Source organism: Chiloscyllium plagiosum, chromosome 6, assembly GCF_004010195.1.
Source record: "Chiloscyllium plagiosum isolate BGI_BamShark_2017 chromosome 6, ASM401019v2, whole genome shotgun sequence".
NCBI classification, from domain to species: Eukaryota; Metazoa; Chordata; class Chondrichthyes; order Orectolobiformes; family Hemiscylliidae; genus Chiloscyllium; species Chiloscyllium plagiosum.
The window spans coordinates 73,866,678-73,877,512 of NC_057715.1; the positions used below are offsets into that span (position 1 = coordinate 73,866,678).

The following is a 10,835-nucleotide window of genomic DNA, read 5'->3' on the forward strand; positions in this document are numbered from 1 at the left end:
AGGAGGAAGTGCTGGATGTCTTGAAACGGGTAAAGGTGGGTAAATCCCCAGGACCTGATTAGGTGTACCCGAGAACTCTGTGGGAAGTAAGAGAAATGATTGTTGGGCCTCTTGCTGAGATATTTGTATCATCGATAGTCACAGGTGAGGTGCTGGAAGACTGGAGATTGGCAAACGTGGTGCCACTGTTTAAGAAGGGCATTAAAGACAAGCCAGGGAACTATAGATCAGTGAGCCTGATGTCGATGGTGGGCAAGTTGAGGGACAGGATGTACATGTATTTGGAAAGGCAAGGACTGATTAGGGATAGTCAACATGGCTTTGTACATGGGAAATCATGTCTCATAAACTTTATTGAGTTTTTTGAAGAAATAACAAAGAGGATTGATGAGGGTAGAGCAGTAGATGTGATCTATATGGACTTCAGTAAGGCGTTTGACAAGGTTCCCTATGGGAGACTGATTAGCAAGGTTAGATCTCATGGAATACAGGGAGAACTAGCCATTTGGATACAGAACTGACAAAGTCTTTTCCCTGGCATCGGAGAGTCCAGAACTAGAGGGCATAGGTTTAGGGTGAGGGGGAAAAGATATAAAATAGACCTAAGGGGCAACCTTTTCACGCAGAGGGTGGTATGTGAATGGAATGAGCTGCCAGAGGAAGTGGTGGAGGCTGGTACAGTTGTAACATTTAAGAGGCATTTGGATGGGTATATGAATAGGAAGGGTTTGGAGGAATATGGGCCGGGTACTGGCAGGTGGGACTAGATTGGGTTGGGATATCTGGTGGCATGGATGGGTTGGACCAAAGCATGGGTTTCCATGCTGTACATCTCTATGACTCTATGACTCTAATGGCTGAGTGGCAGGAGACAGAATGGAAGGATAATGGGCACATATTCCAACTGGAAGGATGAGATTTGCTGTTACAAAAATTGATATTAGATCCTCAATTCTTCATTGTATTCATTAATAACATAGATAATGGAACAGAAATTTGCAAAACACAAACTTGTCAATGACACAAAGACAGTCTGTCTTGTTAGCAGTGTAGATTGAAATGTAAATTTGTTGTGATAAAAGTGGGTGTATTTCTTTTGGGAATTTTGATTCTTAAAATAGATTTTAGATTTTAGTTCAAGTTCTGCAAAGGTAACTTTTATAAAATAAGATCAGTCATTTGTAATAGTGACCTAGTTTCCAAAAAATTCAATCAGTTGCCTCGCAGGTTACCTATGGTGTTAATTGATGAAATGTTTATACTGCTGAGTTCATCAAGGTACAGAAAACAGACCAGAGGCCATTAGTTTAGCTCTGATTTCAATTCAGGAGATTCAGGGCTTCAGTTCAGTGAAGAATCCAGTGTTTCATTCAGGAGAATTGTCATTGTAGCAGAACAGTTTTGCTTGAGAAATATGCAAGGTGTGAGTGTTGGTAAAGAGGTTTCAAAGTTGTCATATCAGAAAATCGCCAGGCCAGCAGATATGGAAAAATGTTTTAAAACCCCCCTCAGCAATCTGAAAAGGAGAACTGGAAAGAGTCAAAAAAAGGATATATAGAGTTGAGATGGAGTGCTATTTCTCTGCGACTTGGGTATCTGTAATGGATATTACTGGCAAACAGGTTGAAACTTTATTTTCCTGTTAATGTTAAGATTGTCCTAAACAGTCTTATCAATGTAGCTATAGTTATGTTTTTTTATAGTATAAATTTATGTTCTTGAGTTAAAGGACATTGACAACTTTTGTGACTATGTTCTATCAATGACTGTTCCTGTGGTAAATAATTTCAAAATTAAATTTAAGATCTTTCAATCCAAGTTTCACTCTGGGATCTGACTTGTCCAATGTCACCACCAGCTGGAATCATAACATTATTCACAGTAATAAGTAAACTGGCATTAAGTAAATAAGCAAAACTGTAGCAAAAGTTGATGATGTTGGAGTCAAAAACTGTAGTGCTGGAAAAGCACAGCTGGACAGGCAGCGTCCAAGGAGCAGGAGAGTCAACGTTTTGACTCTGATCTCCAGCATCTGCAGTCCTCACTTTCTCCTGATGGTGTTGGGGGTATTATATTAACAGAGATAGAAGATTGGCTAACTAATAGAAGACAGAGATTTGGAATAAAGGGGAGCATTTTCGGGATGGCAACACTTATAAGGCATGTTAATGACTTGAATGAGAAAAGTGAATTTACTATAGCCAAGTTTGCGAATGACATAGAAATAGGTGGGAAGGCACTTGATGAGGATGACAAAAAGAATCTGTAGAGAGATTTAGACAGGTTAAGCACAGCAGATGGTCTTCCTTTATGATAGTGGGCAATACCTTCTCCAATTTCAAAGCTACCATTTTCGACAGGATTTTAAAATCTACATTCAGCAGCAAGATAGGTCTATATGAGGCACAGTCCTCAGGATCTTTCCAAGTCTTTAGAATAAGGCCTCCCTGAGAGAGGGCAGAAGACATTCCTGGTTGTATGAGTGATTGTACATACTCAATATTGTCTTGGCCAACATATTTATGAACTACTTGTAGAACTCACTCAGAAACCCTTCTGGGCCAGGTGTTTTACCATTTTGGAGCTGCCTTACTGCTTCTTGTATCTCTTGTATTGTTAAGGGTGCATTCAAAAGAGAGGCTTGCTCTGCATTTACACCTGGGTGGTCCAGATTCTTAAAAAAGGATTCCATCCTTGCTACTCCATCCTCAAAACCTTCCTACTCGTGTACCTCTGCATAAAACTTTCTAAATGTCATATTAATCTTTTTAGACTTGTAAATAATATTACCAGTTCTCTCCCTCATGGGCAGAATGGACTGCAGGGAACTTTTCTTCCTGGCCAAATATGCCAGGTACCTACCTAGCTTATCCCCGTATTCAAATAACCTTTGCTTCGCAAAGGAGACCTGTCTCTTTGCTGCCTGGGTGAGTACTGAGTTTAAGGCAGCCCAAAGAGCTGTGACCTGCTGTAGCTTAGTCACAGCCAGTCTATCATAATATGCTGACTCGGCTACCCTCAGCCAGGCCACAAGCATACATGGCTGTTCTCCTCTCTGTCTCTTCCTGTTTGATGAATATGAAATAATTAAACCCCTTAAATAAGTCTTGGTGGTCTCCCAAAGTATAGATGGGTTATTGGTAATACCCGAGTTAATGTCCCAGAAGGTCCTATACTCCCTTGTGAAGTACTCTATAAATTTGCTGTCCTTCAAAAGAATGGATCCATGTGCCAATACTGCGTATCTATTCCACTACCTCTAATCTTGACATCCAAGTACACTGCTGCATGGTTTAAAATGGCTATATTCCCAATCCTGCAGGATAATAGCAAATCCAGACAGATCAATGGAATAAAGAACATACCAATTCTCCTGTGACATTTGTGTGGGTTGGAGTAAAAGGTAAAGTCCCTACCATTAGGGCGGAGACATCTCCACATATCCACCAACCCCAACTCCCCACATAAGTCCACAAACTGTCTAGATTGTGGGAAGATACCCAAGAGATCCCTTGGCATCCTGTCCACTTCGGTGTCCATGAGACCGTTAAAGCTTCCTTCTATAATTCTACAGCGCACCCCAAGAGCCATCGATTTAGAGAATGCATCGATTAAGAATTTAAGGAGGTGCGCCAGAGGACAATAGACATTCAGGATGCCATACTCCTCCCTATGGCCTTAGGATGATGAACCACCCATGTCCATCCTTAATTTGGTTCATTATCTGAAATGGAAGGTTCCTCTGTATTAGTTTGGCCAGTCCTCTGCTTTTAGAATTGAAAGAGGAAAAGAATACCCTACCAAACCCTCCTTGTCACCAATGTGTGTCTCTTGTAGCAGGGCAATGTTAACCCTCTCCTTTCTAAGGTTTGAGAACACCTTCTTTCTTTTTATCAGGGAATGACTCCCCTTTATGTTCCAGGTGCACCATCTAAATGAACCAATAGCCATAACCGTACAAAGCAGCCCGTGGCCCCCTGAGGGAAAGAAGCTTACTCATGGTACGCCAAGTGGAGAGAAAATAGGATTCATAAAATCTAAAAACTACCACTACAGATACTATAAAAATAAAAAACACTAACTACTACTCCTAAATTAAACAAACAGACATATAAACAGCAAGTAACTGGTGATTTTCCCCCCTCGGCCATGGGGGCACTCATCCCAATCCCTACTACCATCAGGGTTCCTTCCAGTTAAAGCTATGCTCCAAACCCAAGTAGTACAGAAACAAAGAAAACCTATTAATTACACACGTGAAAATTAACAGTGGACGCCGAACCCATCCCCTCCATACGTCAACCCCATTTTTCTTTAAGAAACAACATAACCACTCCACACCCAGAAGAAACAAGGAAATAACAGGAATTAGCAAAAGAAAAAGGGTATTTTACATCCAAGAAATGCCAAGCATATAAAACCAACAACCAAGAGAGCAAAAGATATACCATTGTCCATAATTTTTTCTGACCCAGACCATCTATTTCAAAGAGTCCAGGAAATCCCTTGCTTTCTCCACTGAGTCAAAATTGTAAACAGACCCTCCATGGTCAAAGCACAGTACTGCTGGGTACCTCACAGAGTATTGGATATTCTGGTCTCTCAACCTCTTCCTGACTTCATCAAAAGATTTTCTCTTCTTGATTACAACGCCAGAGAAATCTTGAAAAATGTAATTATCGACCCCTTGTACGCCAAGGCCAGTGAGTCTTTTCCCAGTCTTCTGGAGGCTTCCATTATCATTTGCTTTTCCTTGTAACACTGAAGTCGCACTAGGACTGGGCGGGGACACTGATCTGACCTGGACCTGCACATTGCGATCCGGCGGGCCCTCTTCACACGCGCCCAGCCCAACTCGACTTCCAGCCATAGAAACTGCGAGTGCCATTGCTCCATGAAGCTGACCAGGCTGTCACCTTCTTCACGTTTCGGGAGCCCGACTATTCTTAAGTTTCTCCTTCGACCTTAATTCTTGAGGTTGTCGATCTGATCCAGCAGGGCCCGAACCTGGATCTTCCAGTATTTGGATCTTCCCCTCTGACTTCTCTGCCACGGTCTCTGATGCCATGGTCCTTTGTTCAACTGCCTCGATGCGTCGATCCAGCACTTGGATTTCCTGCTCATGCTTCTGCGGCATGGCAGAGATTGGTTCCAGTGCCGACTCAATTTTTTCACAGAGTTTTACAAACTCCAAGATTAAATTCTGTTGTTCCAGTGGGTTCCAGGGCATTGCCAGGGAGTTGGGGGTGTGCCTGGCACTGTAGGGGAGTGCCCTGCTGGCTGCAATCTTTGCACTCCCTTCCCTTTAGTCACCTTCATCTTCTTCTTAAAATGTTATAATCAATACTTAAAGGGTTTAGAGGTTTTAGTTTACTCTGTATTCTCAATTTTTCTCATAGATGGCTAATTGGGGCGGGGGATAAAAGCATCACTTAATTTGGGTTATGGTGCAGAGCCCAGCACAGTAGACTTATCAGATTGCCACCATTTTGGATCCCGCGGAGAGGCAAATGTTTAATCAAAAAGGGACTTAAGATTAGGAGAAGAAGGCTTGAAAGTGAAGTTGAAGATTAGCAGATCAACCATTGAATAGCAGACCAGATGCAATGGGCTAAATGGCTTACTTCTGCAAATGGCAAATGGATATCAGTTAAGTTTCAGCAACATGGCCAGACCCATCCTTCATGTATGGTGACAGGAAGAACCTCATTTGGCATTTGTATCCTGAGGGTCTATTCCTAACTTGATAGAGCTACTGAAAAAGGTGAAAATCCAGATGAGGATGATGTTGATATAATCTACTCCCTCTTTAAAATACATTATGCAGAGATTTGTACATGGTTCCCCATTGTCACAATTGACATGCAATGACCAGATGAAGTAGAGTATGGCTGGAGTGACCACTGCATTATCGGGAAACGGACCAGATCGGCAACATCAAGAGCTCTTGTCTCAATTTATCTTGGGCCTATGAGGCCAGTTCAAACTGGTCACAGATGCACATGAAGTTGCACACCAACAGTGGATCAGAACAGAAAATGGTGACTTAATTCATGTATGCAGAAGTCTAGACAATCCAATAGGGAGGCATTGCTGCACTAACAGAGACGCCTCTTAAAGATTAATCAAACCCCATGTGTCCTGACAGAGGAATGTATTTTTCACAATGATATTTGCTGTTTGCATTTTGCTATCTACAAATTGGCTGCAGCATTTTCTGTGTTACAACAGCTACTGTACTTTAAAAGTAATTAGTTGACTTAGAAGACATGTGATAAGGTGCCTCTCAAAACTTATTGCTAAAAATAAAGGCTTATGTTATGGGGTAACAAGTTGCAATGGATAAAAGGTTGCTTGATTGATAGAAAACAGAGAGGGTTATGCGCTGCAAGATTCCCAGCTTCTGACTTGTTCTTGTCGCCATTGCATTTATACGGCTAGTTCAATTCAGTCCAAGGTCAATGATAATTCCCAGGATGTTAAGATAATTCATCAACTGTAGCCATTAAATGTGAAGTGGCAATTCTTACTTTCCCTCTGTTGATGATGGTGATTGCTTGGCACATGCGTGATGCCAATGTTACTTGCTGCTTGTCAGCCTTAACCTGGAGATTAACCAGGTCTTGCTACATTTGGATATGCTTCATATCTGAGGTGTCTCGAATGGCGCTGAAAATTGTGCAAAGATGTATTTGACTGGATATGGCATCAAGAAGCCTTAGTAAAACTAGAGTCAGTGGGAAGACAGTGGAAATTCTCCACTGGTTAAAGTCACACCTGGTACATAGGAAGATGATTGTGGTTGTTGGAGGTCAGTCATCCTTGTTCCAGGATATGTCTGCAGTCATTGGTGAAAGTATCCCTTCTGACCCTGTTGGAAGAAATATCATTCATGAAATAATTGCAAATAGTTAGGCCACAGACACTACCCTGAGGAGTTCTTGCAGCAAGCGCTGTTTGATAGCACTGTTGCTAACATCACTTCTTTGGTGATCAAGCATAGACTTACAGGGCAGTTATTGAATTGAATTTGTGTTGGATATGTAATGTGTACAGGACATAACTGACCTGGCAGGGAGATACCTTGATCCAAAAGAAGGTTCTCCCTGGACAAGGCAATCCCATTGCACTTCGGGTGTGCTGATGCCTGCAATGTGGGAATGCGGGAAACTTAACTGCAAAGTTTGTACCTCAGATTTTGTTCCTATGGACCTTTGTACCTAAGATGGTGCTGGGAATGGCGACTTTGTAGACTTTTCACTTTACTCCTGTATCCCTGTACTTGAACGTAATTCTAATTCTAAACTGGGTAAGTTTCCACATAGTTGGGTAGGTGCCAGTGTTGTAGCTGCACTAGAACATCTTGGCGAGAGGTGCAGCAAGTTCTGCAGCTCAAGCCTTCAGTACTACTGTTAAGATTACTCAGAGTTCACAAACTCAGGTTGTATTCTCTAAAAGTGAACAGGTTAAGGGTGCTTTAATGAACATTTTCAAGATATTAGGCAACCAGATTATGTTAAAAGAGATAAGTTAGTTCAGTTGATGGGGAAGCCGTGAACTGAAGAGAGAGTCATACCTTTCAGGAGTGAAATTATTCAACAGTGCTTCATGTGAAGACTGACAGGTTCGAAACACACTCCTACAAATGACTTGGTGTTAGACCATTCATTTATTTTAATACCAAAATAGATTTTTGTTGATCAAAGTGTTTAAAGGACATTGGACAAAGGCAATATAAGGGGGGGAGTTGGACAGGGGTCTGAGCAGTGTGGGCTATGGTGCAACACATGGTGGAATCAGAGCACAAGTCTGGCAAGGCCCATCTCGCCGTCAGGAGTTAGGTGCACCACCTTTGATGTCTTTCACACAGTAAGGTGAGTTTCTCAAGAGACAGTGACAAAGTTGTCAGTTGAGGGGGAATTATTGTTTATTAAATGCCTCATTGATGACCCAACTCACATCATTACAATTCAGCTTCCTGTCTTACCAAACTCACCAAACAAGCTCCACATCAAGAAGACCTGACAAGAACACCAGTGTCTGACAGATTCAACTTGCTGCTTGCACTAAATGACCTCAATGTTGCATACATTTGCCAAACTGCAGCCCAAGGCCAAGATCCACAAGCACCAATTGCACTCATCTTTTGTCCATGAGCATTGGCATCCAACATCTGCCAACACCTTCCCTTTGCATCATTCTGATGTACTGGAATCTGCACTCAGGCCTGACCACTTGCTCCCTTAGCACTCACTCACTCAGCAAGCATCATCCTTGATTTACCTTGCCTAGTGTACCCATATCACCAGGCAGCTTACCTTGTTGGTCAACAGTCCTCAGGCAAGGAAACATAGTAAATACAAATAGTATACCATTCCACCCCTTGAGCTTGCTCCGCCATTCAATATTATCAGGGCTGATCATCCAATTCAAGTCCCTCTTTCTCCCCATACCTTTTGATCCCTTTTAACCTAAGAACTAAATCTAAGGCCTTTTTGAAAACATTTTTAGCCTCAACCAGTTTCTGTGGCAGAGAATTCCACAGGCTCACCACTCCCTTGATGAAAAAAATTCTCCTCATCTCAGGCAAAAATGGCCAACCCTATTTCCTTAAACTGTAACCCCTGGTTCTAAACTCCTCAGTCATTGGCAGCATGCCTCCTGCATTTACTTTGTTGAGTTCTGTTGGAAATATGTAGGTTTCCATGAGAACCCTTCTCATTCTTCTAAACCTGAGGAGTACATCTTATTCAATGGTATTATGCTACATTATTCTCACACCTATTCCATGAGGCAGCATTTCATGCACTAAACACATTTCATGTGCAGCAAGCAGGCAAATGTCTCAAATTCTTAGGGGACAAGTCCTCACTGAGCTCCATGGAGGCAGCCATCAGTCCGACACAGTAAGTTAAGGGCAGCCTCCCATACCAGTCAAGGGGATTGGCCAAGATCAGGCGGACAGTCAGGGTGTTCTCAGTCAGGGAGACTGTGCTACTACAAGCCATGTCTGTACTGTGGCTCCATAGTAGGGTGTAGGACAAGTGCAGTTAGGCACCATGTACAGGTATCAATCAGGGACTGAGCACATCTTGTCTGAGGCTATCTGGTCAAGTTGCTCAAGAGGGTGGGTCACCATCAGTCCGTTGGAAAAGGGGGTTGAGGCAGGGGTGATGGAGCTGATAGGGTCAGACACTGCTGCGGGGCTAAAGGCTGCAGGATCTAGAGAAGGTTACAATTTGCAAAGAGTGTCAACAATATCTGCAACGGGTGATATGGTAAAGCATGCTGGGAAGAGTGTACTGCAGTGGGACGGTATTTGTCAATCAGGAGCACCTTGGCTTCAAGGGGAGGGCAGGGGGAGGGCATGGACCCATCATATGCCTAGGGCTTGGTGGGAAAGGTGGGCAGTAGCATGTAGATGGATTGGATGAGGACTTGGGCAAGAGTAAAGCCTGTGGGGTTAACATTATAGACAACTAGGAAGTGGATGTGAATGTTTAGGGGCTTCACTGACATGTTGAGCCTGAGACTGCAAACCAATGACTGAGGAGCTTTCACTGTCACCTTCCATCATCCTGGAAGTCAAAAGTATGCAATGGGGAAGAAAGGACAGGGTAAGTGATTTGACCTGTGAGAGAGGGGATTGCTCCAACATGAGAATGTTTTAAAGAGAAAGAACATTGCATACAGACTCATGTATTATGCTAGTCACAGACCTGCAGGGTGCCTCTTCCTTGACCACCCTAACACATTGACCCCTCTGTATGTTGTGTCTCCCTGCTGCAGACATCAACAGCTTACTCTTCTGGACACAGAGGCCACAAATCAATAGGAATATTGCACAAGGAGGGCCAAAAGTGTCAGTGTGACTCAATGCCATGTACACACACTGTTCCTCTTCCTGCCAAATGATGCAGCAAGCTCTCTACACAGACCTCCATTGATGGCACCTCATCTGTGACCATGCTGTAACAATGTCATTCAGCCCTACACAAAGAGGTTAAGTTTATACATTAGTTCAGAACCATTTATAAACCATTGACATCAGTGCCATCAAATTGCTCTTAATAGATTTTCTTCCTCCATTCCCTTCTAAATGAAGACCTGGGTGTTCTTTTTTGGCCAGTTGCAGAGCTCTTGATACTCACCGGATTGTGCTCCCACAATTTCTAAGCCTAATGTTCCTACCGAGCCATCAGTTTCTGAGCCAGAGGGTGGTGCCGGTAGCAACCTTGATACTATCGTCCTCAGACGAGGTGGCTTCTGGGAGAACCGATTGTTACACTGTGGAGGTGGTGGACATACTGATGGTATCTGCACGACAAAAGAGAGAGAAAGCCAGTGAGTACCTGGTGACACTGGTGTGACTGAGTTCATATAAGGTTCACAGTGGATTGAAGAATAGCACTTACTTGGTTGGTGGGACATGGACATCTCTACATCCCCAGAGGAATGTCTTTTCCTGAAAAAGCCAGGATTTTCTCCTCATAAAGGGTGAAAATCAGGAACAATCCACCTCACAGCCTCACTCTTCCCTGTTGTAGGCCATTCTCACCGATAATAAAAGAAACAGCAGGATTGAGTTAGGGTTAGGGTTAGGGTTTGTGACGTGGTAATGGGTAGCACTGTTGTTAACGCTGGTGCAGGTGATAGAAGAGTGTTTTGGTGGCCTGAGCACATGCATGGGTAGCACAGAGGGCATGGGGGCTGGGTGGTTGAGAAGATGAGAAGATGAGGCAAGATGTTGTATGCAGTGGTGAGAATGGAAGAGCCTGAGTCTTAGTGGGGGATGGGTGCAGTAGCAGAGTTAGAGTGAGTGAGAGGTAGTTAAG

General features: G+C 43.2%; 1 non-coding gene across 1 annotated transcript; it reads left to right on the plus strand.

The window, feature by feature from the left end:
- Nucleotides 1-7,060: 7,060 nt before the first annotated feature.
- Nucleotides 7,061-7,218, plus strand: LOC122551195. Its single transcript, XR_006312049.1, has one exon. It is a non-coding gene; the product is annotated as a U1 spliceosomal RNA (small nuclear RNA).
- Nucleotides 7,219-10,835: the final 3,617 nt, after the last annotated feature.